The sequence below is a fragment of the Bos taurus genome, chromosome 25, assembly GCF_002263795.3.
Source record: "Bos taurus isolate L1 Dominette 01449 registration number 42190680 breed Hereford chromosome 25, ARS-UCD2.0, whole genome shotgun sequence".
Taxonomy (NCBI): domain Eukaryota; kingdom Metazoa; phylum Chordata; class Mammalia; order Artiodactyla; family Bovidae; genus Bos; species Bos taurus.
In genome coordinates, this window is record NC_037352.1 from 25876344 (window position 1) to 25886099 (window position 9756).

A 9756-nucleotide genomic window follows, 5' to 3' on the forward strand; every position below is an offset into this window, starting at 1 on the left:
GCTACTGGGCAGACCTCTTATCGAAGGAGATCAAAAGAGATAATGGAGCCTTTAAAGGTTCTGGAAGTAGTAAACATCTCTCATTTCAGTTCAGTCGCTCAGTCGTGTCCGACTCTTTGCGACCCAATGGCCTCTAGACGTGCCAACAAACAGCTCTTACTCTCTCCCCCACGGTGTCCAGGTTGGGGCTTTCATACGTGTTGGATGAATAAATGAATGGTGAACAGCGCGACCCCGTCCCTACTTCTCCAGTTCCCCAACCCAACTACCGGTAAACCCCTGAACTTTCCCAGCGGATGTTGAAGAAAGCATCCCTAGACTCCACCTTCTGGAGCCAGTGTGTCCTCACCTCCCAGCGGGACCAAGGTCCTTGCGCCCTCAGATGGTCTCACTTGAAATAGGCAGGGGATAAGGACTGTGGCTCAGACCACGAACTCCTTATTGCCAAATTCAGACTTAAATTGAAGAAAGTAGGGAAAACCACTAGACCATTCAGGTATGACCTAAATCAAATCCCTTATGATTATACAGTGGAAGTGAGAAATAGATTTAAGGGACTAGCTCTGATAGAGTGCCTGATGAACTATGGACGGAGGTTCGTGACATTGTACAGGAGACAGGGATCAAGACCATCCTCATGGAAAAGAAATGCAAAAAACCAAAATGGCTGTCTGGGGAGGCCTTACAAATAGCTGTGAAATGAAGAGAAGTGAAAAGCAAAGGAGAAAAGGAAAGATATAAGCATCTGAATGCAGAGTTCCAAAGAATAGCAAGGAGAGATAAGAAAGCCTTCCTTGGCGATCAGTGCAAAGAAATAGAGGAAAACAACAGAATGGGAAAGACTAGAGATCTCTTCAAGAAAATTAGAGATACCAAGGGAACATTTCATGCAAAGATGGGCTCAATATAAGGACAGAAATGGTATGGACCTAACAGAAGCAGAAGATATTAAGAAGAGGTGGCAAGAATACACAGAAGAACTGTACAACAAAGATCTCCACAACCAAGATAATCACGATGGTGTGATCACTCACCTAGAGCCAGACATCCTGGAATGTGAAGTCAAGTGGGCCTTAGAAAGCATCACTATGAACAAAGCTAGTGGAGGTGATGGAATTCCAGTTGAGCTATTCCAAATCCTGAAAGATGATGCTGTGAAAGTGCTCACTCAATATGCCAGCAAATTTGGAAAACTCAGCAGTGGCCACAGGACTGGAAAAGGTCAGTTTTCATTCCAATCCCAAAGAAAGGCAATGCCAAAGAATGCTCAAAGTACTGCACAACTGCACTCATCTCACACGCTAGTAAAGTAATGCTCAAAATTCTCCAGGCCAGGCTTCAGCAATATGTGAACCGTGAACTTCCAGATGTTCAAGCTGGTTTTAGAAAAGGCAGAGGAACCAGAGATCAAATTGCCAACATCCGCTGGATCATGGAAAAAGCAAGAGAGTTCCAGAAAAACATCTATTTCTGCTTTATTGACTATGCCAAAGCCTTTGACTGTGTGGATCACAATAACTGTGGAAAATTCTGAAAGAGATGGGAATACCAGACCACCTGACCTGCCTCTTGAGAAACCTATATGCAGGTCAGGAAGCAACAGTTAGAACTGGACATGGAACAAAAGACTGGTTCCAAATCGGGAAAGGAGTACGTCAAGGCTGTATACTGTCACCCTGCTTATTTAACTTATATGCAGAGTACATCATGAGAAACGCTGGACTGGAAGAAGCACAAGCTGGAATCAAGATTGCTGGGAGAAATATCAATAACCTCAGATATGCAGATGACACCACCCTTATGGCAGAAAGTGAAGAGGAACTAAAAAGCTTCTTGATGAAAGTGAAAGAAGAGAGTGAAAAAGTTGGCTTAAAGCTCAGCATTCAGAAAACGAAGATCATGGCATCTGGTCCCATCACTTCATGGCAAATAGATGGGGAAACAGTGGAAACAGTGTCAGACTTTATTTTTGGGGGCTCCAAAATCACTGCAGATGGTGACTGCAGCCATGAAATTAAAAGATGCTTACTCCTTGGAAGGAAAGTTATGACCAACCTAGATAGCATATTCAAAAGCAGAGACATTATTTTGCCAACAAAGGTCCGTCTAGTCAAGGCTATGGTTTTTCCAGTGGTCATGTATGGATGTGAGAGTTGGACTGTGAAGAAAGCTGAGCACTGAAGAATTGATGCTTTTGAACTGTGGTGTTGGAGAAGACTCTTGAGAGTCCCTTGGACTGCAAGGAGATCCAACCAGTCCATTCTAAAGGAGATCAGTCCTGGGTGTTCATTGGAAGGACAGATGCTAAAGCTGAAACTCCAATACTTTGGCCACCTCATGCAAAGAGTTGACTCATTGGAAAAGACTCTGATGCTGGGAGGGATTGGGGGCAGGAGGAGAAGGGGACAACAGAGGATGAGATGGCTGGATGGCATCACCGACTCGATGGACATGAGTCTGAGTGAACTCCGGGAGTTGTTGATGGACAGGGAGGCCTGGTGTGCTACAATTCACGGGGTCACAAAGAGTCAGACATGACCGAGTGACTGAACTGAACTGAACTAAGGAGACTGCTTTCCAATTAGTGTTGGAGAAGACTCTTGAGAGTCCCTTGGACAGCAAGGAGATAAAAGCAGTCAATCCTAAAGGAAATCAACCTTAAATAATCATTGGAAGAACTGATGCTGAAGCTGAAGCTGCAATACTTTGGCCACCTGATGCAAAGAGCTGACTCATTGGAAAAGACCCTGATGCTGGAAAAGATTGAGGGAAGGAGGAGAAGGGGGCAACAGAGGATGAGACAGTTGGATGGCATCATCAACTCAATGGGCATGAGTTTGAGCAAACTCTGGGAGATAGTGAAGGACAGGGAAGCGTGACGTGCTGCAGTCCATGGGGTCAAAAAGTGTCAGACATGGCTCAGTGACTGAACAACAAGGAGGCTCCTAGCCCCAAGGGGACTTGAACACAACAGAGCCCTGGCACCAAAACAGCTTGGTTCTTAAGCATCTGCTCACCCCAAATCGCCAAGCTACAGTTAATAAACATACACTCTAAGTAAAACTAGTGTTGTCGTTTAGTTGCTAAGTTGTTTCCGACTGTTTAGTGACCCCATGAACCACAGCCAGCCAGGCTCCTTTGTCCATGGGATTTCCCAGGCAAGAATACTGAGGCTTCTCCAGGGGATCTTCCTGACCCAGGGATTGAACCAGAGTCTCCTGCATTGCAGGTGGATTCTCTACCACTTAGCTACCCAGGAAGTTAACACTCGTTGAACTGTAGGTTTAAAATAAGTAAACGCTTAGGCATGTAAATTAAATTCCATTAAGCACCTCTGGACATGAATGCAAATAAAACTTTCTGGTTATAAAGACAAATATTTTGATGCTAATTGGTTCTGGCAAATGGGAAAAATATTTGATTCTTCACCAAGTACAGGTACCTTTTATTTTATTTTTGGCCATGGGGTATATTAGTTCTCCAACCAGAGGTTGAACCCATGCCCTGCAGTGGAAGTGAGGAGTCCTAATCACTGGACTGCCAGTGAGTTTCTCCAGGTGTCCTTTAATTTTATGGATGTCACAATTAAAATTCCTTTAAGGTCAGATAAATAAGATTAAAATTCCTTTAAGGTCAGATAAATAAATACTGTATGAAACCATACAGGTCTATTGGTTTCAACTGGAGCCCAACTTTTTGCTCTGGAAATTGTGGTTTGTGAAATATAAGTACATGTGGAATTTTTTGGGAAAAAAAGTTCATCTATGACAAGTGTCACAAAAAAAGAAGTCTGGCATATGGTGTTATAAGGACCTGATATCAGGGGCATTTGACCTGGTCAGGGAAGTTTGATAGCCTCTCTGAGGAAGTGGTCCTTGAGCTCTGCAAACAAAATAAGAGCACTTAGCCCTCAAGCCTGGTCTTCCCTGGTGGCTCAGACAGTAACAAATCTGGCTGCAATGTGGGAGAGCTGGGTTCAATCCCTGAGTCAGGAAGATCTCCTGGAGAAAGAAATGGCAACCCATTCCAGTATTCTTGCCTGAAAAATCCCATGGACAGAGGAGTCTGATGGGCTACAGTCCATGGGGTTACAAAGAATCAGATACCACTGAAGGTCTAACACTTTGATTTCACTTTTCGAGCCTAGAGCCCATGCTCCACAACACAAGAAGTCCCCGTGTGCCTCAACTAGAGAAAAGTCCGTGGGCCACTCTGAAGACCTACTGCAGCTGGGAAAAAGTTAAAAAAAAAAAAAGAAGCATCTCAACATCGTACAAAGATTAACCTGCCGCAGCTGCTGACCAACAGCACACGTGGTGTTCAGACGAAGAGATTAAGTTGATAATCAGGTGAAGCACTTTGTGCTCCAGACAGAGGAAGTTAAGGATAATAGGATGCTCTGGGATTGGAATTAACAGGCTGTTAGGTAGTTAATACTCATTTCAAGAAGAGTTTTAATGAACCCTGATGGGTGCATCTTCCCGTACATAGAAAAGTACTATAATCATTAATTTGAGAAAACTGTTCTGTTTTTTGTTGTTCTTGTTTTCTGTTTTTGTTTGTTTGGGACCACACCTTGGGGCGTGCGCGATCTTAGTTCCCTGACCAGGGATCAAACCCGTGCCCCCTGCAGTGGAAGCATGGAGTCCCAACTGCTGGACCGCCAGGGAAGTCCCCGAGAAATCTGTTCTTTGTGACTGTCAGTAATCTTTTACCAAAAAGTATACTGACAGCTTGTATTTCCTGACCAAAATATATACATGTAAATTGGCCTTGCCTGCTAGCTCTTTGGAGCAGTTTCTCAGTAAGCTCCTGAATAAAACCTCAGTTGTTGGGGAGGAGTCAGGCAGCAGAAGAGCATGTGCAAAGGCCCTGTCACAAAAGGAAGCACAAGGAGCACAAGGATCTGAAAGGGCAGTGTGGAGAGCAGTGAGAGTGGGAGACTGGCTTGGGAGTAGGCGGGGAGCAGGCTGGGCAGGCCTGGGCCGTGTTTAAGGATTTCCTTCGAGTCCAATTTGCATTTGAGAAAATCACTCTGGCTGTATGGGAAGGGTTCAGAGATGCAGCAACCCGTGGCACTAGGTTGCAGGCTGTGATGACCTGTAACAGGATGGGACAGAGGCAGGGAAGTGAACTGCTTTGGGGCAGTTGATTTGGTGATGGAGAAGATATGGGAATGAAAGAGGTGTGTGTTAGTTGCTCAGTCGTATCCAACTCTTTGAGACCCCATGGACTGTACATAGCCCACCAGGCTCCTCTGTCCATGGTGTTCTCCAGGCAAGAATACTAGAGTGGGTAGCTATTCCCTTTTCCAGGGGATCTTCCTGACCCAGGGATCAAACCCGGTCTCCTGCACTGCAGGCAGATTCTTTACCGTCTGAGTGTGGCTCCATGAAAGAGGTATCAAGAATGAAACTTAGAGGGACTTCCCTGGCAGTCCAGTGGTTAAGACTTTACAATGCAGGGAGTTGGGGTTCAATCCCTGGTTGGGGAGCTAAGATCCCACATGCCTTGTGGCCAAAAAAACCAAAACATAAAACAGAAACGATATTGTAACAAATTCAATATAAAGACTTTTTAAATGGTCCATATTTTTTTTTTTTAATCTTGAAAAAAAAAAGAACAAAACTTAGGGAATTCCTTGGCAGTCCAGTGGTTAAAATTCCTAGGACTCTATGCTTCCACTGCAGTGGGGGCTGGATTAAATCCCTAGTCAAGGGAACTAAAATCCCACATACTGTGTTGCTGCTGCTGCTAAGTCACTTCAGTCATGTCCGACTCTGTGCGATCCCATAGACGGCAGCCCACCAGGCTCCCCTGTCCCTGGGATTCTCCAGGCAAGAACACTGGAGTGGGTTGCCATTTCCTTCTCCAATGCAGGAAAGTGAAAAGTGAAAGTGAAGTCGCTCAGTCGTGTCCGACTCTTAGCGACCCCATGGACTGCAGCCCACCAGGCCCCTCCATCCATGTGATTTTCCAGGCAAGAGTACTGGAGTGGGTGCCATTGCCTTCTCCGATAGCCAAAAAAAAAGAGTTGGACTTAGGTTTGGAGCTCATGGATGGTAATGGGATTCTTTGAGACGAAGGATTTATTTATTTATTCAACAGACATTTGTTAGGTTAACTACTATGTGTCAGACACCAGAGAAGGCAATGGCACCCCACTCCAGTACTCTTGCCTGGAAAATCCCATGGATGGAGGAGCCTGGAAGACTGCAGTCCATGGGGTCGCTGAGAGTCGGACATGACTGAGCGACTTCACTTTTACTTTTCACTTTCATGCATTGGGGAAGGAAATGGCAACCCACTCCAGTGTTCTTGCCTGGAGAATCCCAGGGATGGGGGAGCCTGGTGGGCTGCCATCTATGGGGTCGCACAGAGTCGGACACAACTGAGGTGACTTAGCAGCAGCAGCATGTGTCAGACTCAGAGCTAGGGAATCTTTGGGAAAAACAAGATACAGTATTTTTTTCAAGGAACTTACAGTCTAGTAGGGATGAAAGACACAGACCAAGGAAGACAGCTTGGGAGTTTTGAGCTAGATCCTTGGTCCAGGCTAAGGTGGGACACACACAGGAGAACATGACCAGTCCTGGGCGGGGGGGGTTTATGGAGGGAATGGAAAGGATGGGGTCATGGGAAGCTTTAAAGTTGTGAAAGTGAAAGGGTTAGTCACTCAGTCCTGACTCTTTGCAACCCCATGGACTGTAACCTGCCAGGCTCCTCTGTTCATGGGATTTTGAACACTGGAGTGGGTTGCCATTCCCTTCTCCAGGGGGTCCTCCCAATTCAGGGATTGAACCCAAGTCTCTTGCATTGCAGAAAGATTCTTAACTGTCTGAGCCACCAGGTCACCTTAAAAATGTGAAGCTCTAACAAAAAAGGAAAATGGCATCTTGCCACTCAGCAGTGTGGCAGCATCTGGGAGCATTGTTAGACATGCAGCAGCAGACCTCTCCGGTGGTCCAGTGGTTAAGAATACGCCTGCCACTGCCGGGGACACGCATTCAATCCCTGGTCTAGGATGATCCCACATGCCACAGGGCAACTAAGCCCACGCACCTAGAGCCCGTGGCTCCACAAGAGAAGCCACCACAATAAGAAGCCCAAGCACTGCCAACAAAAAGTAGCCCCCGCTCACAACTAGAGAAGGTGGCATGCAGCAAGGAAGACCCAGAACAGCCAAAAATAAATAATTTTAAACCAGAAATGCAGCATTTCAGGCCCCGCCCCAAACTGTGGGTCCCCCATCTCCATCATGACAAGCTCCCCACCTGATCTGTGTGCACACTCAAGTGTGAAAAGCACACAGCTCCTTAACTGAGTCATCAGCAGGCCCACCTGGTTTTCCTTCTTGCTCTGCATTCTGTGGCTATGTGGCCAGGGACAGGTTATTTCATCCAAGCTTCTATTTCTCTTCTGTAAAGTGGGAAGTATCACACCTACCTCCCAGGATCTCCCTGAGGATGAATGTGATTAGGAAAAGTGCTGAGCTTGGTACGTGCTACCAGATTAGGGCTCCTTCAAGTTGTGAAGTTTCTCATCGGGAGAATGGTAGAAAGATGTCCTGACAGGTGATCAATCTGTTTGATTAGAAGGATGAATAATCACTCTCATCAGAGAACTGCAAATCCTTTTACAATGCGGAATCTTTCCTGAATCCTCCCCAGATGAAGTGCTGAGAAAGAAAAGAAGAAACTGGAACCTTCTAGTATCTGCTAATGCATTTATCATAAAGAGGTCCAGCCACTTGTACTCAAGTGAAAATGGGTAGGTGCACATTTGAGGATCTGTGATTCCATCCTTGGATATAAACCTGAGGAAATCCCACTCAGGGTCACTACAGCACTGCTTGTAATAGCACCATCCTGGGCTAGGATGGGGTTTGCTTACAAATGACAGAAATCCTCCAAAAGTAGGTTTTTGGTTTTTTTTTTTCTGTCTTGCCACATGGCTTGTAGGATCTTAGTTCCCCAACCAGGGATCAAACCCGGGTTCCAGGAGTGAAAGTGCGGGGTCCTAACCACTGGATTGCCAGAGAATTCCCATCCAATAGCAGTGATTTAAATAAGACAGGAAGTTCCCCTTCCTGCCAAATCCAGAGGTCAGTGGTGCGGGGCTAGTTAGATACTGTATGGAAGTTGAGACCCAGGTGCCTTCTCTCCTCGTCTTGCCCTGCGTGGCTTCCTTCCCCAGGGTCACCAGGTGTCCACGGGGATGCTCCACCTCCAGTCAGCAGCTTGAAAAAAGCCAAAGAGAAGGGCACATGCTGCCCACTTAGGACTGATCCTGGAAGTCAAACCCCATTTCCCTGTATTGGCATTTGGCCACACTAGGGCTACAGTGGAGGCTGGCAGGCACTGTCTTCACCCTGAACACTCTGTGCTCTGCCAAAAACCGGGGCTTCTGAAGAACAGATGTGAGGGGCCAACTGATGGTCTCAGCCACGGGATTCATGGGGGCGGTGGGTCACATGGGGAGGCAGAGACAGAAATCCTCAAATATATACAAGTTTAATGTATTCCTGTTTATTCTGTTGACACTGAACATATCATTTTAATGTATTCAGACTTATTAATGGATATATCTTACCTGAAAAAAATGAGCTATACCATATCATGGATTATTTAAATATTAAAAATTTTCTTTCTATATTTCCCACATTATAAGTTCAAACGAATGCTACATTCCAACAACAAGAAAAAAACTTTTTAAAGAGAGTGATGTGCTTTTGCCAAAATCATACCACATATCAGGTGGAAAATTCATGGCTTTATTAGTAGATGGCAGAGAAAACTGGCTCATTATACAGTGAAACTAAAACTTGGATCTCATAGACAAAGGTGAATTTTAAATAGTTTAAAAGTACTATTCAACATTTCAGCCTGGCATCAAGCAATGAAAACAAATATTTGACCACGCAGGGCAGATGTCAGCCAGTACACACACCAGCATGTACTGGCTGGACTTCAGCCCAATATTTAGTGGCCTAGATGTGAAAGAAAAGCCAATAAAACTAATAGAAGAAACTGCAAAGTATTGTTAACTATTTTTAAATAAGAAATCAAAAAGCAACAAATGATATAACAAAATAGCTAATTAACCTACATTAAAATTAAGAATGTCTGTTCAGTGAAGGACACCCCTGGTTATACAAACACAAGTGCCATCTTCAGAGTTTTTCCAACTTCCCAGGAATATAGGAGGAACTTTTGAGAGTAAACAAAAAAAAAAATGGTAAGAAGCCCCCATGAGAAAAGGAACAAAGATAAATTAGCAATTCACAAAAAGGGGCACCAGAAAGGCTGACAGGAAAATGAAGAAATTCCTCAAATTACTGGTGACCAGATGAATGTACATTAAAACAGGGCACCACTTTCTACCCAAGAGACTGGCAAAAGTTAGAAAGTTGGGCAGTAATAAATGCTGGTGGGGATGAGCAGAAATAGGAAGCTTTAAGTGGGAGAGTCAAAGACCATTCTAAAAAAACAATAGAGAAATTAATCTGTCTGATGCATAATTCCATCCTGGGTACCTCTGCTGGAGAACTTTACATAAGTATGGAAGGAGACATAGAAAAAGATGTTCACCATGACCATGGCCTTGCCTGTGGGCCGAGGAGTTGCAGGTAACCCAGGTGTCTACCACTTAGCAAATGTCTAAAAAAAATGCACTTAACACCCACCATGGAATATCTTGGAGCAGCTCAAAGAAATAAAGCTGATGTAGCCTAAGCAACCCATGTTGAGTGAGAAA